The sequence below is a fragment of the Mauremys reevesii genome, linkage group 3 (assembly GCF_016161935.1).
Source record: "Mauremys reevesii isolate NIE-2019 linkage group 3, ASM1616193v1, whole genome shotgun sequence".
NCBI classification, from domain to species: Eukaryota; Metazoa; Chordata; order Testudines; family Geoemydidae; genus Mauremys; species Mauremys reevesii.
The window spans coordinates 93,362,764-93,390,744 of NC_052625.1; the positions used below are offsets into that span (position 1 = coordinate 93,362,764).

General features: G+C 40.7%; 1 protein-coding gene and 1 long non-coding RNA gene across 8 annotated transcripts in view; one reads left to right on the forward strand and one right to left on the reverse strand.

Annotated features, from left to right (window-relative positions):
* Positions 1-22,740, forward strand: part of LOC120400666 — a 40,419-nt gene extending 17,679 nt beyond the window's left edge. For both annotated transcript variants that reach the window (XR_005595954.1, XR_005595955.1), the window contains exons 3-4: positions 20,916-21,062; positions 22,264-22,740. This is a non-coding gene — a long non-coding RNA (uncharacterized LOC120400666). The remainder of the gene's footprint in view (positions 1-20,915; positions 21,063-22,263) is intronic.
* Positions 1-27,981, reverse strand: part of LOC120400663 (palmitoyltransferase ZDHHC14) — a 326,414-nt gene that overhangs the window by 282,861 nt on the left and 15,572 nt on the right. The window lies entirely within an intron of this gene.

A 27,981-nucleotide genomic window follows, 5' to 3' on the forward strand; every position in this document is an offset into this window, starting at 1 on the left:
ATTCCATTGTGTTGCATCATATTGACATCCACACAGTTCATCAGCAGGGCTGGAACCTTTAAATCCAGTTCACAGGCTTCTGCCACTTGATCTAATAGAAAAAACTGTTACCTTCTTGAAACTCTTGTAAGATGGGTTGCATATGTCCATTACACTGTAGGTGTGTGCACATCTTGTGTAGTGGTACCAGAGTGAGTTTTCCCTAGCAATACTTGTAGGGGTGGCCACACACATGCATTGGCTTCCTCATGCTCTGAGTCAAGGGTGTAAGGAGTGGAGCTGCCTTGCCTATCCTTCAATTCCTTCGTACCAGAATCTAGATGTCAAACTGATGCACTGGTGGAGGAGGATGGGTTGTGTAATAGACATATGCAACATCCAGTTACAAGGTGATTAACCATTTTTTCTTCAAGTGATTGCATATATCCATTACACTGAAGGTGTTTTTGACAGAGTTGGGGCTAGGACTCATGAGAAGAGGGTCTGTAAGACCACTTTCCTTATGCATTAAGGGAAGACTCAAATGTAAGTAATTGCAGAGTGTCTAGCAAATGTGTGAACAAAGAATCACATTGCTGCTCTGCAGATGTCTAGGTACTCCTTGATGGAGATCAATGCTGCCGTGACTGAGGTGTAAATGACAGTCCGAAATCTTTTGAATTGTAGATTGCATAGTAGATGCACTCTGGCTAACCAGCAAGATGGAAAAATGCTTCCATTTAGTAAGGCAAGCAGCTCTTGTGCTTGTGGATGGTTTCTCACCATTAGGCAGGATATTCTAGACTGTCTCTGAACAGCACATCATCTCTGGATTTAACCACCAAGGAACTATGCTGTAAGATGTATCCAAATCTTCAGGTGCTGCAACACCCACCTGTGATTCTGGGAGATCAAATCTTTGACTAGTGACAAGAGGAATTGTTTTCAAACACACCAGGTAGACAACTCACACAGACCCATATACCATGGCTGCCTTGGCCATGGCTGGAACCACAAAGCTCATCCTGCCTCATTTTAGCCCTAGCTTGATGACCACCTTGGGAACAAGCAGCACTGATGGGTACACATTACAGTGGGTCCTTATCCCAAGGGAACAGGAGAGAATCTGAGATAGACCCAGGACTGCAATCCACTCTTGAACAGACCTGGGTACATTTTCTGCTCTGGCAAATTGTGAAGAAATCCACTGCAGGGACTTCTGAAAATTTTCAGAAACATTCAGCCTGAGGCAGACATGTAACATGGGAAATTTCAGCGCAAAGTTATAAGCAAATGAGGAATCTTATAGTGGGATAACAGGAGATGCTACCAATCCATCTTACAAGCTTTACATTATGTAGAAATATCACTAAAATTTTAGATTATCTGTACTGTTTGTTGACATTTAATTTCTTCACTTTCCTGACTACTTTTTGGAAAATAAACACATTACATGAAAAAGGACAATAACGGATTCACCTCCACTTCTTTTCTACAATGTACTGAGAGTTCGAGTATTGGGCAAGTTTCAAATCCAGAAAGGGAAGTAAAATTAAAAAGGTGATGGAAATTTCTGAGGAGGGAGTGAAAAGTTAAAGAACTACAGACAATAGTCTAAATAATCAGATTAAGAGATATGAATTTTAAAAAGCTTGCAAAAGGCAATTAAACAGCTGTAACTTAAAGAGCATACAGCACTTTTAAAACTGGTCATTTAGAGCATTTGCTCCATACAGTAGTTTCACAACTAGATATTTTTTACTTAAAGTAAAAACATTACAGGTGTCTGATTAAACAAACAGAATTCAAACATGTTATATGCCCATTTTCTATAGTTCTTAATGGCAGTGCAGTAGAAGAGTCCTTTGGCAGAATGCACCTTAGCCACCATCTCTCAAAGTTCCTGTTGGGTGTGAAAACAAGCTGCAGCTAGGGAAGATGGTGGCTACTGACAGCCTAGTGATAGCCATTTAGAAAGACGACATTCTTGCTAAAGGCACTCTTGGCCTCACTCCAATTGAGTATAGCATATGCTTTTGGATGAAGGTAATTCTTCATGGGATTCTCTGCAATAGAACATTCTTCATAACTGAAAGTTTTTTCTTCAGCAGGGGCTGAAGAAAAATGGCAAAAAAATTACTTAATACCAAAAAATTCTTCAAATGTAGTTAGTGCACAAAACAAATGAATTTTAACTGTATAGTAAATTTGAAGAGTCTGTACTTATAAGATCATATAGGACAAAAAAAGTGTTCTGAGTTACATTTCTTAAAAGATCAACTGTTATTTTAATTCAAACTAATTGATGGATTTACTTGTAAATTCTCAGAAAATTCATTTGATGTTCAAAGAACAAGTACTGTAATTTTGGGGAGGACACGTATTGTTCATACCTAAGCAGAGTGACTGTATCCTTGCTTTCAAGTGCAAAACTCAACTCAACCTTAACTATGGAACCACATGCACAGGTGCCATAAAAACAGAAAGAGCTATTATTGAGGATTTAAACTATAGTTTTGTTGGAAACTTGAATCAAACTCTATGCAAATATTTGCATTAAGAGTAATAACCTTAAACTGAAGGGACAACCTAAAAGGTTGAAACAATATTTTCCTCTCCATGCCCATTCAACCCATGCCCTCTTTGGGCAGTCTGAGCAATGAAGATGCCAGTTGCAACAGTGTTTTTTGTGACATGAGCTTTTGCCAATGAGCAACTAAACTGAGACCACCAGCTGAAAGCCCAAAAGGGTAAGATGATTTTTGTACTACGCTGTTTTAACCAGTACAACAGTGTAAAAAGCTCTAAATCCAATTCTCAGTTTAAACTCATCCAGTCACCTGAACTTTTCTTGAACTTGAAATTTTTCCATGTGCTATGAAAGTCAGTAAAGAATTTCCTCTTTTTTGTTGAAAATCTGACATACTTAAACTGTAAATGGAACACCTAAAAAACAGTCATGAATGGGATTTGGAATCTTTAGCTTTAAGTATTAAAGAGTAATAATCCTGAAAATTAGCCTGTTCTCTCTAAATGATTCCTTGGAGTCAAGAAAAAAATATGCAGTCCAAGATAGGGCATTTAACAGTACATAATAGCAAACTTTGCTAGTATATTTCAGAGAAACTGTATTTTGTTTAAGTAATCATAATAAATAATCCTCTCCAACTGGAGAAGAGAGATTAAAGATAGAATCCTTCTAATCAAAGACATTCATATTAATTCATTTCACATTCTCATTACATGAAAAAACCAAAAATATTACTGGTAGTCCTTGGCTAGTCAAAAAGATACTAAGACAAAAAATGTAAGTCACTAATTTTCTTCCTCCCCTTGATGAAAATCTACTTCAAGGGCTGAAATTTTGCCTCCAAGGGAAAAGAAAAAAAAAATGTATTCATCAAAAACGTATTCCATGAATGTAGGTTAGCTACTCAATTCAACAATTAAGAATAGCTATGTGGACACATTCCAATAGCTTTAAAAAAAAGGGGTATGGATGTAGTGTATTGCTCATATGCACCCAGTTAACTAAGGGTATGGCTACACTTGCAGGTGTGCAGCGCTGGGAGTTTCAGCTGTCTTCGTACAGCTGTGTAGGGAAAGCGCTGGTGTGTGGCCACACTCACAGCTACCAGCGCTGCAGTGTGGCCACATTTGCAGCATCTACAGCGCTGTTGGGAGTGATGCATTATGGGCAGCTATCCCAGCATTCAAGTGGCAGCAACGTGCTTTTCAAAAGAGGGGGGTGGGGTGGAGTGTGACAGGGAGCGGGGGAGAGAGAAAGTGGATTTTTGGAGCCAACACTGTATCAGCTCCCTGCCTTGCAAAATCTGAAAATTTCCCCGACCCCTTACTCTTAACTGCAAACAGCCTGCAGACCATATAAGCAGCTGCTCCAACGGACTCCCTTTCTCCCCCCTGCCCCCGCTGTTTCTATCCTCAAGCAAACACTCATCCCCCTGCCTGCCTCATTCACAGCAAGGTAGTGGGTTATCTCAATTGATTGTTCACAGTCAGTTACAGATTGATCACAGCAAACAGGAGCTGTGTTTGTTTTTTAAATAAGCAGTCCCGGAGCCCCGAGTTCACAACAAAACAAAGAGAGGCATCATAACAAAACAAAGTAATTTAGTTAAAAGCATTCTGGGATATCTCCTAATACCCTGGAGGCCAATAACAGCGCTGGTGTGTGGCCACACTTTACGAGCAGTGCTGCAGCACCAGCACTGCAATCGTTATACCCCAAGCAGACCCAGGTGTACAGCCAGCGCTGCAGCCAGGGAGTTGCAGCACTGATGTGCCCCGCAGGTGTGGACAGTTACTAATTGCAGCGCTGGAAAGCCTCCACCAGCGCTGCAACTCTCAAGTGTAGCCATACCCTAAGGGAATGACAGTATGAGTCTTGTAGTAGATTGCAAAAATTTGGGCTGAAAGGTACCTGAAATATACTCATAGATTTAACTCTGGCTATGGACTTGTCTACATGAACACTTAGCTTGCAGCAAGCTGGGGTATAAATTTACCACATTCTTGTCTGTCATGCATAAAGTGTCTGTGTGGACCCTGCTGCCATGCACTAGCAGCTCCATAGTTTTTCTGAGTAGATTAAAGCTCAACAGGGAACTTTTAGGGCACAGCAGCAGGATCCACACAGATACTTCATATGTTGTAGGCTCCTACAGAGTAGATTTACATCACAGCTCACCGCAAACTAAGTGTTCATGTAGACAAGTTATGTCTACACAGCAGCTGAAAAGTATAATTTCCAGCTGGGGCAGACATACACACTAACTCTGCTCAAACTAGAATGCTAAAAATTGCGGTGTGGCCACAGCACCACCTCAGGATAGTCACCCTAGTGTGTACCTAGGATCTCAAAAAGTGTTGTACTCTGGCAGCTAGACCAAGCCTCCACCACAGCCCCACTGCTATTTTTAGAGCACTAACCTGGACAGAGCTAGTGCATGTACATCTAACTCCAGCGGCATTGGAAACATACCGTCTGAGGAAAGAATATATTAAAAAGGAAAATATCAATCAAAATGAGGAGGTGAACTAGGGTCTCATGACTATTATTTGCACTACATTTGTCAGTTAGAAAAGGTCAAAGGACAGCTCACACTACTGTATTTTGGGACATCAGAAATAGTTCTGTGCATTAAATGGCTTCAAGGACAGTTAATTGAAACACTAAATATTATCCCTTGTTTATTATTATAGTTATTCATTGCAAGATTTTTTAAATGGCTTCTGCTCACTAAAAATGTTTTCTGTGCATTTCCAACCAACTTTGGGGGGGAGGGGTTCCCCCTCTGTTTAAGTTTTATATGTAAATGCCAGACATCTAAAAGAACCCCCAGACAAAAAACAAATTAAGATGGAATTACAACAGTGCAAACATCAGTAGTTTAGGGTACCATACGTTATGGAGATGTTCCAATATGAACACCAAATGTTAAGTCCAGAAAAATGTATAATTAACGTTAAACTTAAAAGCATTGTTAAGGAATGGAAATGCAGTTAGGGCAGGCACTTCAGTGACATCATGTAACAGCCACAGGATTATGACCACGGTAGTTTAGTTTCATGGCCCACATTAAGTTATATAGTTTATTTAATACCTTACTTTTTCTTCTCTCCCCCCTCCCCCCGGCCACGTCCTGGCATCACTGCAGGGCAAACAGCAAGACATCCCCATTTCCCCTCCTTCCTGAGTACACTACATTCATGTGACAAATTGTATCTCTACGTTCACTCTTGTGACTGTTACTCATTTTTGTGTCGTTCCCCTTTCTGAAGTAAAATGCTACTGCAGTGGGTTTCTTTGGTATTTCTCTTCCCTCCGCCCGCTCTCCCCCCACCCAAGATGTTACATTTAATTACATTATGGTTGCTATTGCTGAGAGGTTCAGCTATAGTCACCTCTTGGACCAGATCCTGTGTTCCACTTAGGACTAAATCAAGATTTGCCTCTCAGATTGTGAGTTTCACTACTAGTTGCTTCAAGAAGCAGTCAATCATGTCTAGAAACTGTATCTCTGCATCCTGTCCTGAGGTGACATGTACCCAGTCAATATGGGGATAGTTGAAATCCCCCATTAGTACAGGGTTTTAAGTTTTTGTAGCCTCTCTCATCATTTCACAATCACTCACTGACATCATCCTGGTCAGGTGGTCAGTAGCACATTCTTATTGCTATACTCATTCAAGCATGGAGTTTCTATCCATAGAGATTGAGCATTATACAGCAATTTTGTCCCCCCCAGCTGCATGCGCATTTCTCTATGGCATTGATGGCAATGAAAGTAGTGTCATTCTGCTCATAGGAACTACAAAGAAACTCCACTGAACAGTGCAAAGTGGCAGCTTCATTATGCCATGGAACTACAAAATTCTGGAGCATTTTTTTCTGCAAAGTAGGCAGTTAACTCATCTTTTGAGCAAAAATGAGACAGTACCTTCTGCATTATAACACTGGAGATGTACGTGAAGTCAGTGATTTTTGTATTGGACAGGTGCAATACATGGAGTCTCTTCTTTTTGGTAATATTTTTGATTCCTCTGCATGTGTGTCAAAACACAAGGTAGATTTCATCACAGATTCACCAGACTAACACGGCTACCCCTCTGATACTCAGTATTCTCTGTAGCCTCATAATGAAGCATTCAGCCAAATCTCAGCATGTTCACAGTTTTGTCGACAGCTTGTACCTCAGCCATATCATCTATGATTGCTACAGGTCACATGCTATTATTATTTCAGGTTTGGCATCAGCTCTGGATTCCCTGAAACTCCCACATACTGCTGGACAAAATGCTTCTCTGAAAAAAATGTAGCAAGGTCCTCATAATACTGTTGACATCAGCACTTTCCTCCACTTTTGATAGCACTATGTCTTTTATATCTTTCTGCAGATACAATTGCTAAAAATTACACCCATGTTCCACAGTTCATCTTCAATAAGTGCTTACCAAAAAGGCTCTTAAAAGCATTTGTTTGTCTTCAATCCCATTCAGAGCACATATTTCTCTGTACTTGCTTCTGCGGTGACCATTGCCACCACATTCCCATCCATTAGAATCTCTGCAAGACAATTTATCAACTCCAGTTGAGTAGCACAGTTTGCAGTAGTAAAATCAGTGTGTCTGTGGTTTTTACCTTTTGACACAAAACACATACCCGTTCTTGGTGTAGCACTTGATGCAATATACAAAGTCGTATGCATAGGTGTCTCTGGGGTTAAATGCACCCATCTTAACTTTACTTTCCATCAACATTCTTACTAAAAGTGACTGCTTCATACAACTTCTCACTTGTCTTACATGTTGAAATTATGCTTAATGGATGCCTTTGGGCATCCAGCTTACTGAAGAAGTAGTGGGTGTTCTTCTCAACACATTTCACAGGACCAAGTGAGTCCTGCCCATAGTGGGCATTTGTCCCAGCATCTTCAACTTTTTCCTGATGTTTGATGCAATCAGGGCCATCCTTACCCATATGCAAACTACGCAGGACACCAGGAAATTTGGGGCACCAAATTCCCTGGTGCCCTACGCAGCTGCGTGCTGCTCCAGCCTGATCCCCCGGCCAGCTAAGCCGGTCAGGAAAGCTGCTCCCGCCTCTGCTCCACCCCACTTCTTCCCATCCCTGCTCTGCCCCAGCCCCGCCTCCTCTCCATCCCTTCACCTGAGCTACATCCCTGGGGACTGCAGCAGGGGTCGGGCACACCCTGCACTCACTGGGGAGCGGGAAATCGAGCTACCCATCCCCAACCTGCTCTGCCGGCTTGTGCTGGGGGGCAATTTCCCCCCTACCCCCAAGCCTGCTTCTGCCCCCCACAGAGGCCTGGGGTAAGTCCCCCCCAGGGGGGCTTCAGAGGGCACCACAATGTCTAGGACAGCCCTGGATACACTTCATAACCAACCTTGCCAAATTCAGTTTATTGGTGCTCTTCTCATAGCATGCAATCATTGTTTAAGCAGGTCCTCCCAGTGATATTCTCCAAAGTTTCAGCTACTAGCTAGTACTCTTAATCCTAACATCGATCAGTAAAAATGCTCAAGATCTACATAAAAACAAAGATTTTGTAATACAATCTCAGACTTTAAAGTCAGACGATACCATTGGGATCATCTAGTCTGACCTCCTGCACACTGCAGGCCACAGAACCTCACCCACTCCTGAAAAAGACCCCTAACCTCTTCTGCAATATATGTTATATAACTAGGTGCATACCATTTGCAGATGGATTCCATTAATTTCTGGCTCATTACAACTGTTTTGGCATAATAAAGCTGGTAATCAATACCACTGAATCACTTATTTGCTGATGCACTACTTCTTTTTACATAAATCTAACATTAGAAAAATCAATCAGGCATCATGTTTTGAGAATTAACTGATATTAATGTTATCAGTTGAGAACCACAGTTTAACTCTGAGGGCTGCATATTTGATGTGCCTGTGTTGTTATATAATTAAACTATTTTAAAAACTTCTCAAATTTATCTCTACATAATTATTCTAGGTTTGTCATATTTGTAATCATTGTATTTGCAGAAGAAAGGGCTTCTTAATGATGCCCATCTCAGCCCATTTCCGATGACATTAAATTATCAAAATTTCCCCCAATCAGAGGACTCGGAGCTGAGATAGGGCGAGAATGGAAGGGATGGAGAGAGAGTCCCCCTGGACACGTCACAGAGAGGGACACCATTGAAATGATGATTCTATAGATTTTTTTTACAAATCAAATGACACCTCCCTTACCTTTCTATCAACTTGCCCATGCAATTCCAAATACTCCCAGAAAGTTATGCTTTAAAAATATATTTCTCTCAAATCATACTAATACCTCAGAACCATGAATTTCAGTGTTCCCGTATACGCACACATACAGGATAACACACTAGCATTTATGATGAAAACAGTTAAGAGGATCCAAACTTTGCCAAATGGATCATAAATATTTTTGCTGAAAATGAATTCTCCAGTTAGTCAGTAATTTTTTAGTGTAATTTAAATACAATAACCAAAATTTTGCACGATGTTGCTTAACTGTCAATGAAATCAGATTTCCATTATATCTGCAAGTTTAGCCAGCCCATATTTGGTTTCCTGTTAAGTTAACAATGTGGTAGTCAGGAAGTGGAGTCCCTCAATCATATGCACATTACCTCAAAGTCAAAACAAGAAATCCTACAAGGCAGATAGTATACTGTTTCTAGTTATCTTACGTCCCTATAAAAAAAAAGAGAACCAGTAAATAATATAAATCCTAAGTTATATCTACGGTGGTATGATGAGCAACAATATTTACAATCTCTAGATAGCAAAATTAATTATGGATGCCCACTGAATTTCTTAGCCAATGAAAATCTGCAATTAGAAAGATTTCTAATCTAGAATTTCTACTCATTTAACAAACCTAAAAGTTCACAGCCAAAATCTAATAAAAAGGTCGCACTGAAATTAAGGATAAATTAAAAGAACTCAAAAGATCAGAAGTACAAAAATGTTTCTCAAGTTACATTTAAGATTGATAAAAACAAAAATACTTTTATTTTACTTCAGTGCCACATTAAATTACTTTATAGAAGCAAGTGGGGGGGATACAAATTTACGAATTAAAAGAATCTTAAGTCTTCATTATTTTTGTTGCCTCAATCATGTTTTCTCCTCTTTTGCTTCCTTAAGAGGAAAAAAAACTCATTGTCTAAACAAATAACATTTTCATAGGAAGAAGGGGAAAAAAAGTGACACCACATGGTAGACTTATCCATGGTGATAGTGTCATCCTAAAAGCATAAGTTGCAAACATATATCCATTGGCAAACCAGAACCACCCCATTCCATGGCCCCAGGCTGGGATTATCAAAATTATTCTCTACCAATGCTGAAAGTTAGAAATGCCATTTACAAATAAATGAAAACAAGTTTTCATTAGTTTCACAGTAAACAAAGAACCAGATAAAAATAAATGTCATTTTTTTCTAGAATTTGTTTTTTTGAAATCTCAAAATAGTAACAACCAATAGTACAGCAAGTACAGACACTCCCCAACTTACGCAAGCGTTCCGTTCCAGAACGCCTTGCATAAGTCAAATTTTGCATAAATCGGGAACGTATCTCCGACAATTAAGCAAAAAAAGTTTACGGAAAAAGTGCGGATTTCCGTAAGTCGGATTTGCGTAACCCGGAGAGCATCTGTACAAGTCATCAGATTTTAAATATTTAGCAACATTGCAACAATTTGTGCACATTTTTCTTTGAGTACAGTAAATCTTTTGATCAATAAGTTGTACTAAAGTAATTAGTCAAAACCCTTCCTACAGCTGCCCTTTATTTTTTAAAAAGGTTAATATGGAACATAAATAATTTCCCTCACTGATAAAAATTTACACCTTTATTTCCAGTCTGATTTTGTCCAGCTTCAACTTCCAGCCATTGGATCATGTTACACCTCTCTCTTCTAAGTTGAAGAGATCATTTATAATATTTGTTCATGGAAAATACCTTATAAATCTATTAACCACAGTTTCTGATGGAATTAAAATTGACTTGTTAGCATTCACATGATGTCTTGAGTAAACAATGTGGCATTGGTTGTATAGCATCTTTTTACAAAGAATAGGAACTGCAATTATAAAAGACACCCCCCCAAAAAAAATTACAAAGCTTCAAAAATACTTAACCATTTTTGTTGTTGCTTAAATACAGAATAAGGAAAAAGTAAACCACTGCACATTGCTTTTAAGGCCTGGTCTACACTAAGCGTTTAAACTGGTTTTAGGAGCGTAAAACCAATTTAACGCCACACCCATCCACACTGAGAGGCCCTTTATATCGATATAAAAGGTTCTTTAAATCGATTTCTGTACTCCTCCCTAACGAGAGGAGTAGCGCTAGTATCGGAATTACCATATCGGATTAGGGTTAGTGTGGCCGCAGATCGACGGTATTGACCTCCGGGTGGTATCCCATAGTGCACCACTGACCGCTCTGGACAGCAATCTGAACTCGGATGCAGTGGCCAGGTAGACAGGAAAAGCCCCGCGAACTTTTGAATATTTCCTGTTTGCCCAGCGTGGAGCTCCGATCAGCACGTGTGGCGATGCAGTTAAAAATCAAAATAAAGAAAGAGCTCCAGCATGGACCATGCGGATGTGATTGCTGTAAGAGCAGACAAATCTGTTCTATCAGCGCTCCGTTACAGAAGACGAAATTCAAAATCATTTTTAAAAAATCTCCAGACAGATGCCATAGCAGGGACTCAGCACACTGCTGCGTAACAAGCGTAACGGAAAGCCAAAGAATCAAATGGACGCTCATGGACTGGAGGACTCAAGCTATCCCACAGTTCCTGCAGTCTCCAAAAAGCATTTGCATTCTTGGCTGAGCTCCAAATGCTTCATGGGTCAAAACACAGTGTCCGCGGTGGGTCAGGGCATAGCTCAGCAATTTACGCACCCCCCCACCCATCCCCAGAAGTGAAAGGGAAAACAATCCTCTCTTGACTCTTTTACATGTCACCCTATTTTTACTGAATGCTGCAGATAGACGGGATGCTGCAGCACTCAACACCAACATCCTTGCTCCCCCCCCGCCATGGGTGGCTGATGGTGCAATATGACTGATATCCATTGTCATCATCAGCCTATTGGCACATGGGGCAGTGCAAAAGGACTGGTAACCGTGCCGACTAGCATCAGTTAGGTCGATCAAGGGCGCCTGCTCCTAATTTTTCCTGGTAGATTGTGCAGTATGGCTGGTAACCGTCTTCATCATAGCAACAGGGGGCTGAGCTCCATCAGCCCCAACCCTTCATGTGTAAAGAAAAGATTCAATTGCCCCTGGACTAGCAGAGGGATGCTGGGCTCCTCTTCTCCACACTGCTTAATGTCCTGTCTGAACTATCATAGCAGCTGGAGGCTGCCTTCCACTCATTTCTCACTAACAAGTCACTGTGTCTTATTCCTGCATTCTTTATTACTTTATCACACAAGTGGGGGGACAATGCTACGGTAGCCCAAGAAGGCTGGGGGAAGAACGGAATCAACAGGTGGGGTTGTTGCAGGAGCACCCCCTGTGAATAGCACACAGCTCATAATTTCTGCAGGATCTGACACAGAGCAGCTGTGCTCTCTGGTTCTATGATACAGTGGTTCTCTAGTACACTTGCCCATATTCTAGGCAGGACTGATTCTATTTTTAGATACCAAAAAGGAGGGATTGACTCAGGGAGTACGACAGCAGCAAATGGTACAGTGCAAAAGGACTGGTAATCATGATAATCTTATTACCAATTTATGGTATGGTAGATGGTACAGTATGGCTGGTAACCATCTCTGCAGTCATGCAAAAGCAAAAGCATGCTGCTGTGTAGCGCTGCTGAATCGCCTCTGTCAGCGGCATCTAGTACACATACAGTGACAGTCACAAAAGGCAAAACAGGCTCCATGATTGCCATGCTATGGCATCTGCCAGGGCAATCCAGGGAAAAAAGGCGCGAAATGCTTGTCTGCCGTTGCTTTCCCAGAGGAAGGAGTGACTGACGACATTTACCCAGAACCACCCGCGACAATGATTTTTGCCCCATCAGGCACTGGGATCTCAACCCGGAAATTCCAAGGGGCGGGGGAGGCTGCGGGAACTATGGGATAGCTACAGGATAGTTACCCACAGTGCAACGCTACAGAAATCGACGCTAGCCTCAGACCGTGGACGCACACCACCGATTTAATGTGTTTAGTGTGGCCGCGCACACTCGATTTTATACAATCTGTTTTGCTAAACTGGTTTATGTAAATTCGGAATAATCCCGTAGTGTAGACATACCCTAAGAGTGATCTAGCCCTACTGTGTAGAGTCAAATTATGCTATGTTGCTGGTTTTCATACTTTAAAACCAAGTACTTCAAAGGTTTCCAAAGCAAGGAAGTAAAACAAATAAATACTGATGACTGTATTTTCAATCCAAAGTAACCAAAAACATAATTCTGTCAATATTAAGTGACATGCAGGTTTTCCTACTGAACCACAATTTGCATAGTGATACTGTTTGCTTCATGATACTAGGATAAATTTAAGCCACAGATCAGATTTGAAACAACGGAGTTAGCCAGGATAAATCAAGTAGCATTGGTCTTGTGCATTTTTTACTTTGAATAAAATCTAAATGTGTATGGGTCTTAACATGATGACTTGTGGTTTAGAGCATTAGTCTTGATCCGATTTAAATCTTGTATTACAAAATGCTGATATATATACACATACATACGTATACACACACAGGTTTTTGTAACACACATACATACATATACATACACACACACACAGACATGCATGCTAGACAGACAGACTTTTTAAATCTATAAATAGTTTGTTGGTTTTTGTCTGCTCTGGTTTGAAAGTATTAAGAGAAATTTATCTCTTTAGGAAGGAGATTGTATAAAGTGTATTGGCAGGGGCACTTAAAACTTCATTAGAAAAACTAAGCATATGCATGATTTCACTTTTTGAAATTTGGAATAATAGTTATATATTTACTGAAGAGAATATCTCCTGTTCAAAGCGCCTTTAATATTTGCGAAGTATTTTTCCTTTTTCTATTTATTCAAGTCTACGAACAACTTCTCCTGACTTCGCAGAAGATTAAGGTATTACATAGCTCCTTATGTGGCAAGAGTCATGGCATTACAGATGGAAGTCAACATCAGATATTCTAGCTTCCAGGGGGAAAAAAGTCAATATAATGCTCTGGGAATAGGCATAAGGTAAACAAACTAAATGTAATCATGACTTTATTAGATATCTTCGATTCACACAACCTGAATAAGAAATCCTTTTATAAAGTACCCTGAGTTTTACATTTGCTTTCTTTTTTTGTAAAACTATCAGTGTGGCAGACTGGCAAGAATAGTTGTACCCTAATATTTATGAGTATGGAATGTATTTCTCTATCATTAAAATGCATCAATGAACTGCAATGTACACCTTTCTCCCTTACTCTTGGGGGGGTGATTTTTTAGAGAATGAGGAGTAGTGGTGGTGTGGGATTCCCAGAGAGATTGTGTTGGGCAGTAAATAAAATAAATTAAAGTTGTTAAGCCATATAATTTTGGGATACCTGACAGGTCTGCTTATTAGTGAATTTTAAAAAGTTTGTCAAGGATGCTCAAAGCATTGAATGAACAATCTTATTGCAGAATATTAAAATTCAAGTAAAACATCAAGTATAATCCCTGAAGAAAAAATAAATAAAAGTCAAGCTATGGCTGTCTACCGAATAAAAAACTCAATAGTACATTAAAACTATATGGCAATTAGGCTCTCTTACAAGAGCCTAAAATTTTTACTACATTTGTCATCAAGTTGCTCCAACTAGAACTTAAAATTATTCTCCAAACCTGTAGTATTTAGCTCCAAAATACTCCTGAAATTGAAAAGATGTGCCAACTCCTATTTTCTGCCTTGGTATCTCCACCCCAATACAGTCTACTCTTCAAATTAATTCCACACTATACTGTCAATCTGTTAGATATGCTTTCATTCACTTGCATTTAAGAAGCATACTTCTAACTCATTCAAAAAAAAAAATCAGTCTTAATTTGAGGTTTTCCATCAGTCACTCTCACTAAGGATCATAGCATTTAACTGGTAATAGTTGCTTAAATACGGTAAAAACCTGTAAATGGTAGTATATCATACGTCTGATTTTTAGCGCTAAATACATTAGATTAGGGGTGAACTCCCAAACACTTTTTAATGGCATTACTAAGCACCTGCAAATCAGTTTAAAATATGTTAAATTGTTGACTGTTTTTAAAGAACTGAAAAACAAAAACAAAAACCTCCAATCTCCAATTGTAATTCTTCACAGTCTCCCCATCTCCTGTAGCTCTCAGTTTACTCTCCCGCTCCTGCCATTCTCCAGAAATGGTTATAACATTTTACAATTGAAGTGGCGGCAGGAGAATTCAGGTTAGACAGAATGGAAATCATTTTGGTAACTTTTAGGATAGCTTTAAAGCAAGTGTGGCAATAGGGTTTTTCCTCATTATTTGTATTATGGTAGCCCCTAGAGGCCCCAGATGAGATCAGGGCTATAAAAACAGTAACAAGAGAGTAGTCCTGCCCTCAAAAAGTTTACAATCTAAACAGACAAAACGCTAAGTGGGAGAGGAAATGGACACAGAGGTGAAGAAACTTGTGGAAGTCACAAGGCTTGGAATGGAAACCAGATTTCCCGAGTCCAAGGCTAGCACTCTACCCTTTAGATAATACTGCTGGTCACCCCCGTCCTTAACCATCTTTCTTGGTTTCTTCTCTTTAGTTGCAGCGCTTACTCTCAGTTTTTTGCAAGGATTAAGTACTCTCAGACCAGACCAGCAGTTCTCAACATTGTGGGCTGCATACGCAGCTCTCTGTGTCATGTGGGCCACTTCCACACAATGTATATACACACTGGCCGTATGGCCCTGAGGATGTCACATGAGCCACAGCTGTGTGTTGATTGGGCCACAAGCAATCAGCAGGCTGAGAACCACTGCTCCAGACTATATATAATCCCCCCCCCCTTCCGAGGTACCTGACAAAGGGTATGAAAGCAGGAGAAACACACCTTAGTGACTGACGTACCTGAGACTCGGTGAAAGCACCAACTTTATAAGGAGAGTGCTTTATTCTTACAAAAACAAAGAAAATCACCCTCCTAGCCACCTGATTCCCTTGTAGAGCTAAATGAAGGCAGAGCAAAATATTCTTCACTCAGAAAACTGCAGTCCTCCCTACAATTTTAATAGCTTTATTAATGAGAAGCTAGGTTCTAAATATCACACCCAAGTTGAGATAGAGAAAAAACCTCAGAGGAGGATACTGCTGAATTCTCTTACTTTAGAAGAAGAAAGCAGGAGAGGACAGCATTAGAAGCTTGAAATTCCCTCACCACATTCAATTTGTAGAACTGCGCAGTAGATATTGTAAGTGAGGCAGGTATCCTACAGAGATACACTACACAGTACATAGCCTTGATTCCTTCCCAGAGCAGAGTCAGTCCTGTGCACTGAATGGAAGCTGAGGTCCTATGGGAAAAGACAGAATACTCCGCATCACAATATACATGCATAAGGAGGCCAAATTAAGATTACACAGACAACCTTAATTCTAGCATGTCCTAACTTCTTAGTGTTGACTTTGCAACCTCAACATTCTTATGTGTAATAGTATGGTTATTCCAAATAAATGCAAGTAAGCACTGCCCAGATCTCTGGAGGCTTTCAAAGGGAAATTTTAACAAAATATTTAGGTATCATTGAAGTCTGAAAAGATTAAGCCAATTGAAGAGAAGTCCACTTGTCTCCAACAAGTTTCTCTTTAAAGCAATTACTCATGTCCGAAGTGGAGCATGGGTATTTTTTCCGAACTGCCATTCTGAGTCTGGCAAAGCAGTAATATATAGCCTTATTAGAAATATACCATGTGTACAGGTAATGACAATTTAATGTTGCTGACTCTAGATTAGCCTTTGTTCCATGAGAAGAATGTAAATTGAAAGTAGATGGTTGAAGAATTTATAGTAGGAGCCCAGTAAACTCAGAAGGCAAAGTAAAGTCTGGGGACAGAAAGAGACCTAAGATGAACCCAGATTCCAAAGACTGGGGTGTCTGGAGACAGATAGGACTACCCCTAAGAGAGACATGTGTAGATGTTTTGTTGTTTTAAAAATCCTTGTCTTATCTAAAGCTTTAGTCTTATTGTTAAGATCAAACAATTCCTTGGATTCATGACTGGTCAAAAGCTCCTAAGGAGAACTACCACAGAAGGAGGGGGAAAAAAACCCAAAACACCCTCACAAAGCAGAGTAATTAGATATTACATAAATAAAAGTGAATTTTATTCCAGAATATAGTGTCCACCTGGGGAGCTATTCCAGTTAATCTCTCCATGTAGTCATGGCTTCTCTGAGCTACAAGAACTCACTTGGTCACTCTTGCAAATTACTGAAGTTTTAATTTCAGCTGTGATTGAGATGATTTTTTACAGAATGAAATCTTTTATTTTGCCTCTCTATATGATCAGGTGGGATTGAATCCCTTTTGGGTAGACCATCTGGGTACTAACATCTTTATTAAAGTTCATAGAGCACATGCTTAAAATGTTAAAGTCTGTTTATTTCATGACATGATAAAAAACTGGAATAAACATTCATTTAAATGAATTATTTTGATCAGTAACTTAAAAAGGTGCTACCAGGCAAATTCTGATCTTTGTCATTAAAAAAAGACCATCTCCCACTAAATCACAAGAAATTAGCAGACATCCACAATATAGCATACTAAAGAAAATGATTACAAAAAGCAATACTTAAGGAAGGCAAACCACAAATACATCAAGCTGCTACTTACAAGCAGTTTCACCAAAGAACAGGTTTGCAATGCTACTGAACTTTTAACAAGGATAGTCAGAACACCAAAACTGGGCTGTGCCGCCTTTGAGTTCTACAAAAAGAATGTACTTAAGCTTGTTGAATTATTCACACACACACACACACACTGAATGGAAGTGATTACAGTATTCATCAAAAAAGACCCCCTACTGCCCTATTGTCTTCTTAACACACTGAAAAGTCTTGTCAGTGGCTGGAGTAATAAATGGCAATCAAACATAACCTTCATAATCAATCAATCTTCATAAAAATGAAGTGTACATCTGTATTTCTCATAACCGTTTACTTCAATATACTGCACTTCAAAAAGATTTCTGGTGAAGGGAAGAAGTTTTCAGTTTTGGCCCTTAATTTACACTACACTATCGATTGTGCTGTAACACCACATTTCGAAAGCATTAGAATTCAGAAACTGCAGTCCTTTTACTCCAGATAGGGAGATGACAAATTTATCACATGCCAATCAGATGATAGCCATCAATGAGTATTTTTACTTCTTGAAGGTATTCAACCAATCAGCTTTCTAGCATATTCTTTAATAAGTATGCAGATATAATTTTAGCCACAAACTAAACATAAATCCAAAAGGAAGAGACACAGATAACTGGATCTAAATTGTTGCAGAAACCCAACTTCTGGGTTAAAAACAAACCAATATATTATTTAACTAACTGATGCCCCAGTATGGGAACTAAACCACACAAAATTTTATCCTTCTCACATGTATTGAAAAATTGTTTGTGTGGTTATTTTCCTTTAAAAATTTTTTACTCAGGCTAATAATGTAATTATGGGTTGAGTCTTAACTACCTTACAAACTGCCTCTCTTGTCATGGGAGAGTCTTGCAGCTCCTTGAGAGGAGGCAAGTGTCAGGGTATTCTCAGTGAGGGGTTTCAATTCTGGAATTCATTCACTCCATTGGTCAGAAAAATTAAAAGCTAGAACTTTGTAACTTCCAGGACAATGCTCACTTTTCTCAGGATGTTCCAGGGAAGGAGGCAGAGATAGGGCTCTGTGCAAGAAAAATAAACCTAAAATGGCAGGAAGTGCCAATAAGTTGCAAAGAAAGCAGCCTGTGCCAATCTTATTGCAAAGAAAACACCCAAAGTAACACTCTGAAGAAACAGTGAAGCAAAACTGATATACCGGTAGTTCCTCTCTCCTCCCAACTAATCTTAGTAAAGTTCTTGTGCCTCTTGGCCCACACTTGGCAGGCAAACTATACTAAAGTAAAGTTGACACACAAAGTGTGTGCCTTGAAGGCCACAGACATGCATAACTACACTAATAGTTTTCAGAGTAGCAGCCATGTTAATCTGTATCTGCAAAAAGAACAGGAGTAGTTGTGGCACCTTAGAGACTAACAAATTTATTTGAGCATAAGCTTTCGTGGGCAACAGGCCACTTCATCAGATGCATGTAGTGGAAAATACAGTAGGAAGATTATATTATATACATACATACATACACACACACACCATGAAACAGTGGCTGTTACCATACACAGTGTAAGGAGAGTAATCAATTAAGGTGAGCTATCATCAGCAGGAGAGAAAAAGAACTGTTTATAGTGGTAATGAAAATGGCCCATTTCCAGCAATTGACAAGGCAATTGACGGGGGGGGGGGGGGAGGAGGAATAAGCATGGGGAAACAGTTTTACTTTGTGTAATGGCCCATCCACTCCCAGTCTTTATTCAAGCCTAATTTGATGCTGTCCAATTTGCAAATTAATTCCAATTCAGCAGTCTCTCGTTGGAGTCTGTTTTTGAATTTTTTGTTGTTGTAATATTGCAACTTTTAGGTCTGTAATCAAGTGGCCAGGGAGATTGAAGTGTTCTCCAACTGGTTTTTTAAATGTTATAATTCTTGACGTCTGATGTGTCCATTTATTCTTTTACGTAGAGACTGTCCGGTTTGGCCAATGTACGTGGCAGAGGAGTATTGCTGGCACATGATAGCATATATATCACATTGGTAGACGTGCAGGTGAATGAGCCCCTGATGGCGTGGCTGATGTTCTTTTTCTCTCCTGCTGATAATAGCTCACCTTAAATGATCACTCTCCTCATAGTGTGTATGGTAACACCCATTGTTTCATGTTCTCCGTATATCTATATCTATCTTCCTACTGTATTTTCCATTACATACATCCGATGAAGTGGGCTATAGTAATCTTTTCTTAAAATAAAAGTAAGTAAAATGCACAAGTATAAATTTGATATGCACATGCTAGCATAGGATAGTCAGGATGAAAACAAATGATTTTAAGGATGCTTCCATACTGAAATATGCAAAATCTATTCTTAATAATAATAATAATAAATAATAATAATTTGAGATATACCTATCTCATAGAACTAGAAGGGACCTCGAAAGGTCATTGAGTCCAGCCCCCTGCCTTCACTAGCAGGAATAAGTACTGATTTTGCCCCAGATCCCTAAATCACCTCCTCAAGGATTGAACTCACAACCCTCGGTTTATCAGGCCAATGCTCAAACCACTGAGCTCTCTTCTCCCACCTGTAAGAATGTACACAATCAGTTAGCTATTTCTTAATTTAATTTTGTCCAATTCATATGCCATAAGGTGCTACAAGTATAGTATAATAAATGCAGCCAAACCAGAGGTTATAAGGCAGCTTTACAAACCTAGTTACCAGATGCAGCATTCAGTATCTTAATGCATAAAAAGCAGTAAGCTGTTAGAGAAAGAGATTTGATTTTATCTGCAAGTGTACAAACAGCACACATTTGAAGTCACCATGAATTTAAAACTGAACACATTACATATCATTGTAATGTGGGCTCTGTCAGATATAAATTTACTGTGAACTTCGATTTCACTGAGATCCAATCCGTTTTATAGGTCATTTTGCAGTTTCATTAGATTTTTAACTGTTTACATATCTATTCCTTCATCAATTAGTTCATTATGCACTATTCTTAATATTTTATAGGAAAACCAACAGGGTATTTAAGTACTGTGAGATGTTTCTATTTGTAGTAATTGCTGTTTAAGCAATATGTCAGACTCACTCAGTTGAGTCTTATGTACTATGGAGGATATTAAACCAAAATTAGGCAGCAAGTTACCCCTGGTTTGTGTGGCAGAGCAGCACTGAACTATGCATAAAACTAAGCATTATGAGAAAATTTATGAAAAAGAGGGCCTTTGCAAGTTGTATAAAGAACTACTCCTGCAATCCTCTCAATCCCCCCGATAACTCAGACAGAGTAGGAGGAGGGTTGGTTATGGAATGGACATATCTTGAAGAACAGTTACGAAAGGTTAGTAATAGTTTTTCTTCGAGTGCTTGCTCATGTCCATTCCATGCACATGCAGTACCCGGGAATTAAGCTCAGAGTTCATGGATGTGCTGATTGCAATACTTCTCTCCCAAAACTGAAATCATTACTGGCTTGTTGGGTGATGGCATAGTGGGACACAAAAGCATTAACCGATATCCATGTTGTGGCTCTGCAGATGTCCTGGATTGGTACCTTCACGAGGAACACGGCTGATGAAGCCCGGGCTCTCGTAGAATGAGTGGTCATGATTGCCGGAGGCAGAACCTTCGCCTGCTCACAGCAAGCTCAGATGCAGACAGTTATCCAGGACGAGATGACACAGGTAGCCCTCTCATCCTTTTCTGTTACAACTATAAAGAGTTTTGTGGACCTGCGGAAGCGCTCAGTTCTCTCAATATATAAGGCGAGGGCCCACCTAACATCCAATGTATGAAGTAGACATTCCTCAATGGTCTTGTGAGGTTTTGGAAAGAAGACAGGAAGAAAAATGTCCTGGTTGTTATGGAATTGGACACACCACCTTTGGTAGGAAGGCCAGATGGGGGCACAGCTGGACCTTATCCTTGAAGAACACCATCGGGGTTTTGATCTCAGACCATTCTGGCCAAGGTGATCACCACCAGGAAGATGACCTTCCAAGAGAGCAGCAGTATGGTGCACCATGCTAACAGCTCAAAAGGGAAGCCCTGTGAGTCTCAACAGGACCAGGTTTAAGTCCCGTGTGGGGATTGGATCACAAACCTGGTCCATCATCTCAAGGGAGAACACTGACCTGCTATTCACTGGAGGGTGGAAGGCTGAGATGGCTACCAAGTGAACCTTAATAGACAAGAGAGCCAGACCTTGATGCTTTAGGTCAGGGGTCGGCAACCTTTCAGAAGTGGTGTGCCGAGTCTTCATTTATGCGCTCTAATTTAAGGTTTCGCGTGCCAGTAATACATTTTAATGTTTTTAGAAGATCTCTTTCTATAAGTCTATAATATAACACTAAATTATTGTTGTATGTAAAATAAGGTTTTTAAAATGTTTAAGAAACTTCATTTAAAATTAAATTAAAATGCCGAGCCCCGCCCGAGACCGGTGGCCAGGACCCAGGCAGTGTGAGTGCCACTGAAAATCAGCTTGTGTGCTGCCTTCGGCACATGTGCCATAGGTTGCCTACCCCTGCTTTAGGTGGAACAGATAGTCCAAGACAGACTGAAGAGAAGAAGACTGGGATGGGGAGAGATTCCATTCAGAGGCCCAATAAGTAAAATGTTTCCATTTTGCCAACTCGGTAGCCTGGTGGAAGACCTCCTGCCACCTAGTAAGACTTTTCGAACCTGTTCCGAGCATGCCATCAGGTGCAAGGAGGCGAGGTTTGGGTGAAACAACCGACTGAGGTCTTGTGAAAATAAGTCCGGGCAGCATGGGAACGCAAGTGGAGCTACCATTTGGAGGTCCAGAAGCATACCAAACCACTACTGGTGTGGCCACACAGGAGCTATCAGGATAACCTTTGCCTTGTCTCATTTGATTTTTAGGAGGACCTTGTGAACCAAGGGGATCAATGGGAAGGTACATCATTGGCAGTCTGCCCATGACAACAGGAAGGCATCGGAGAGAGAGACCATGCTGTGCCCATGCAACAAACAGAACTGATGGCATTTCCTGTTCTGTCCATTGGCGAACAGGTCTACTTTTGGAAGCCCCCTGTTCTCGAAGATGACACTGACAATCTTCGGGTGAAGAGACCACTTGCGGTGAGAAGAAAAGGATCTGATAAGGCAATCTGCCAGCCAGTGTGTTTCAGGGAGATGTGACACCTCAAGGTGAATAGTGTGTTTCATGAAGAAGTCCCACAGCCGGAGGCTCTCCTGGCACAGGGCTGAAGAATGAGCCCATCCCTGCTTGTTGATGTAAAACATTGATGCGGTGCTGTCCGTCAAGACCTGCATAACTTTGCCTCAGATCTGGGGAGATCTGAGACTGCCTGCCAAATAAACTTTCGTCTGATCGGGTCCAGTCTCTTAGCTTCTTTATTTTTGGGGCTAGCACTCGACTGCCCCCCTCTGTCCTGCTCACTTGCCACCGACACTACAGGGATCCAAGAGGAGAGGGGGGTACGAGTAAAGGTAGTTGAACCCACTTGCCGGGATGTAGTACTTCTTTGCCCTCTTTGAGGTGGGAGGCAGAGAGGTAAGGCCACTCTGGAGGGAGCAGCACCAGCCAGGATGTCCATCAGGCTGTGGCTGGATCCTTAAGCTCCTCCACCTCCAGATCCAAGTTCGCTGCAACCCTTTTCAGGAAGTCCTGGTGAGCCCTGAAGTCGTCTTGAGGGAGCAGGGGACTAGGGCCTGCCACCATCCCATCCAGGATGCAGAGGAGGCAGCCTGTGCAGGTCTGCTTCCACTGCATCCATTGTGACCACCTGCTGAATGTGGGCACCAGGGTCAGTGCTGGAATCAGGCTTCTGTGCTGGACAGGTAGAGGTGGTGGCCAGCCTTTCTGATGCTGCCAAGTATGAGTGGTTGGAGGGGGGCCCTGGTACCGGAGGAAACCCCCAGGGGTTCCAGTACTGCATCAGCCAGCAGACCAGAGGCCAGGCACTGAAGTCCATAAGACCCATAGGTTGGTGACAGTAGGTCTTGGACAGAGCAAAGGATTCCCCTTCGGACACCGACAAGGATTCTTCCATTGGAGATCATGGCAGTACAGTACCCGCCTCCACCACCGGGCAGTGCCAAAAGATGAGAGACAGGTGTCAGGATGAACCTTGTTCCCTTCTGACCCCAACTGCTTTAGCCAGCTGGGGTCCTTGAGGGGTCGGCGGGATTGGGAGGGACAGCAGGTCCTTCACAGCCTTAAAGGCCTCTGGTGTCAAGGCAGTCAGCAAATGTCTGGCCCCACTGCTGCCCTCAGGAGTTGGTGGTGGGTCCTGTACTGGACTAGCCACTCTAGGCAGAGTCTGTGTTGCCATCAGTGGCCCGGGAGAAGACGAGTGGCCCAACATGGGTTTCATTTGTCTCTCTTTGGCACCAGAGAGCACCCTCTCTCTATGTGCTGTTTCTTATGTTCTTCCTCAGCACAAGGGATAGGGAACAGTGCTGGCGGGAGCACTCCACATAGATGCCGAAGTATTCAGAGCCGATTCAGAGCAACCTGGCTCCGAGATAGATCTGAATGTCCTTTCAGCTGAATGCCCCTGTCCTTTCTGGTATGGGGTTTGAAGTCCCTGCACATCTGGCATCTTTTTGACATGCGACTCCCCCAGATACTATAGACAACTAGTGTGCGGGTCACTAACTTGCCACAAGAGGCAAATGGCTTGGAGCCCGGGGACCAGTGCATAGTCCTTCAACAACAGGGACAACTATTAAACACTACTATAATAACTATACAGAATATCAACAGAGAAAGTTGAACCTGTTCCGAGCATGCAGTAACAGAAAAAGTCTAGCCACTAGGAAAGAAACCTTGCCACAGCAGGAAGGATCATTCCAGCAACCATCATAGATGGTAAGAAGGAACTGAAAGGATGCCAGGCCAGCAGCGCCCCTTATACTGGAGCATATGCACGTGGCTCCAAAGGACAGTAGAGCCGATCCTACGAATACCACTGAGGAAAAAGTCTCCAGCAACTGTGTACAGGGCGTGCACATATCTATCATGGCAAACATGACTCACATGAGCAAGCACTTGAAGACTACTGTGTCTCCTACCACTAGTTACCTCACGCTCCCCCAGCTCTTCCAGCTATCCATACCGTCTCCTGTTCGGTGGAGTCTGAATATATGTGGGGGGGACGAATTAGAAGCAGTCTAGCATAACTATTTACAAAAATCCATACTAAAAGAACATGAAGGTTGCAAAGTGAAGCATTCAAAAGTAGGAAAGGTCAAACAATAGCAGCCTGTTCACAAGGTTACAAACACTGCATTACTTTTTAAAGTTATGTCAGTTTTAATAATCTGACCACATAGCTTGGACAATGAAAACAGATGTCAAATTTGCCTTCAAAATTCTCATGTTCTAAGACAATGCTACAAGGTCTGGGTAGCGGACACATTCTATTGATCTTAACTTTGTAAAAGCTTGGTATTTAAACCACCTAAATTTGGGATTAAATTTGACCTGGCAATGTCTGTTTAAATAGTACAAAAAGGGGAAAAAAAACCTATGAATTATCTTCCACAGAATTTCAACCTCTTTCATTATTTAAAGATCTGTGAGAGGGAAGTCTTGCTTGCTACATTCATCGCTTCCCTTTATTTAACAGAGACAATTTTTTCAATGGATACAATAAAGTGCTCCTTTAATAATTTTTTAATTTAGATACCGTTTTAGAGACCAATTAAGCTAATACCTGCAAGAAGGTGACAGACTGACAGCTTCTGAACACAAAACTGAAATAATCTTTTTCATCCCACAGAATATTAACCATATAGGCAGCCTCACTGCAAGCTTGCCCACACTGTCCAACTAACATGCCTCAACATTGATCTGAAAGGATCAACTCCAGTAACAAATTTCTATGCCCATTAAATGTGTGACCTTTGTGCCACATTAGAATTAAATATTTGTGTTAAAGCTCTTTCCAGAAGCCTAGGACTATTTCAACTGTCAAATACCTGATCAGTAGATGTTGCTTGAATTAATCTACTATGCATAAGATTTAGAAAGTAGTAAATTCATGTTCCCCTTTCAAAAATAACAAGAGTATTATTTCCTCATGACACTAACAATCAAGAAAAATTAGGGGTTACAACAATTGTTAAAGAAAAGTCTCTAGAAAATATGCTTTAAGTCTGTTCATGGTAAAAATAAGGTTATTTTCACATGATGTGTAAATACATCTTTGGACTACTTCTTAGCAACTTTAACTATTGGTTAAGTTTTCTGTCATGTTTGAATAGAAAAGTGCATGTGTTGGGAAGGGTGTGTTTACTTTTCAATAAAGCTGGAAGCTAGCCCATAATAGTTTTACATTCAGGGATCAAAGTGCGTCAGTTGCTATTTTAAGGTCAGACTTTATTTTCTGGTTTTCCCATTCACAGCCAAATGCCTGACCCTGAAAACTCAACCAGGAGTCAGAGTCAAGGGAAAATGACAGAATCTATTATGCTCCACCCTAACTCAAGCTTCATATTCCTTCTCCCAAATGCACTCCCACCTCCCATCCTACCCCACACACAAACTTTAATTTACTATAGGATTAGGAGGGAGACTCAGGCAATTTCCCTGATACTTTAATAGGGACTGATGTTGGAAAAAAAAAAAAAAGCATACTTGACCTCAAGAGGAACAAGGAGTCTGTGTGTTAAGAACAAACAATTCTTTGATTTTATTTTGAAGATGAGTGCACACTACAGTCACCAGAACTATCTGCTGAGCCACAGAGAGAACCTTTGGAGTTTGCCTCTTAAAAGGGGATCAACCCCAAGTTATTATACTGAAAGCAATTTATCTTAGCCAGAGTGCAGGACCGTGCAATTCCTAATTCAAAACTCCTTCCCCTTTCCCTGCTGAGCAGGCAATTCCTTATGCTCCAATTAGTTGTAAGTGTCCAATTTACAAAATAATCTTAAAGGTTAATTCTCTAGCGTACTGCGTATATGGAAGTCTTTAGTCTAAGGATACATCTACAATGCAAAAAGACACTCGATGGCAGTGAGTCTCAGAGCCCAGGTCTACGATTCAGGCTTGCACTATGGGGGCGAAAAATCATAGCACAGACATTCCTGCTCAGGCTGGAGCCCAGGCTCTGAGACCCAGTGAAAAGGGCCGTGCTCAGAGCATAGGCTCCAGTCCACATAGAAACACCTACACTGCTATTTTTAGTCCCATAGCCCAAGCCCTGCAAGGTTGACCTGGGCTCCGAGACTCGCTACCACGGGTTTGGGCGTTTGTTTTTTTTGCTGAGCATAGATGTACTGGCTCCTGCACTCAAACATTCAGTTTGCTGGCAACAAATACTACCTAGATTCCCCCACCTGATTTTAGCTGAAGTAAAAAAATGTACATGATAGCAGTAGAAAAATACAAAAAGTATATGGGTTACAAGACTGCTAGTAAAAGGAATTAAAAAAATTTAAACACTTTCAAAACATTCTAGAGACCACAGCCCTGCTGACCTATAAGAAGGAAAGAGCATGAGGAAAGGCAGTAAGAGAAAGAATGAGAGGGAAGGAGAGGCTAAAAAAAATTATTTTATTTAAAAAGGGCTGGGTGCAGGGGAAATTGACCCACATAGCTGTAGCAGAATAACTCGGCATGTGGAAACTATCCTACAATAAAGACTTCATTCTAGAATAATCACTTCCAGTCAGGTAAAATGCAGTACCACAGGGTTCATTCTTCAGCTGGAAGTGGCCAAATAAACACTCTCCTGTCATTATGTGTAACTAGTGACACACTAGAAATGGAATACATTTTTAAAGAAATATCAGTTGAGTGTAGACAATAGCTTTCATTGACTTCAGAGGGGGCGGGGAGATGTTAAAATTCATTGTGGCCAACTGGGAATGGATACACACTTTACACAGTCTATTCCAACATTTTACATTATATGCTTTCATACAATAGATATTTTATGTACTGGTCTTGACAAGTAATGATAAGAAGTTTACTTTGACTGGTTCCACACCCAAAGTTTGCTTAGCCTTGAGGAAAGTTCAAACCAATAGTAAACATAGCCATAAATTATTCTCCATCACTGCAGTGCAAATTCACAATCCTTCTGCTGTCTTCAGAAACCAACACAAAGCAAATACCCTAACCTCTGGTTTATTACAGAGCTGTAGTAGCGATGCTAAACGTATGGAGAAGTCACTGTCATTCTCATTCCCTCTTTTCTTCAAGTGCTTTTAAATCTATGAAATAATTTCACATTAGGAAGTTTTTATTCTAATTTCTAATTCCATATTAGAATGCTTCTTTACTAGTTTAGCTCCGTCTACTGTAGGGCTTGTGCAGGCATAGCTATGCCGTTAAAAAAAATTCACACCACTTAATCAACATGGCTATGCCAGTAACAATTCTTAAATGGAGACCTGCCTTCAATAATCTTTTCTTCCCTGAATATACTGCCTTGTCAGCACATGAATGTTAGAAAACAAATCAATCACCAACCCACATATTTAAGGATTTAGCAATCCTTCTTAGCAATTCGCACTTCATAAGTTATCTGTGCCTTTTGTACCTTTCTTTCTTCATTTTTTAAAAAACATTTACCTGAACTGCATTTGTTGCTTAAATAAAAT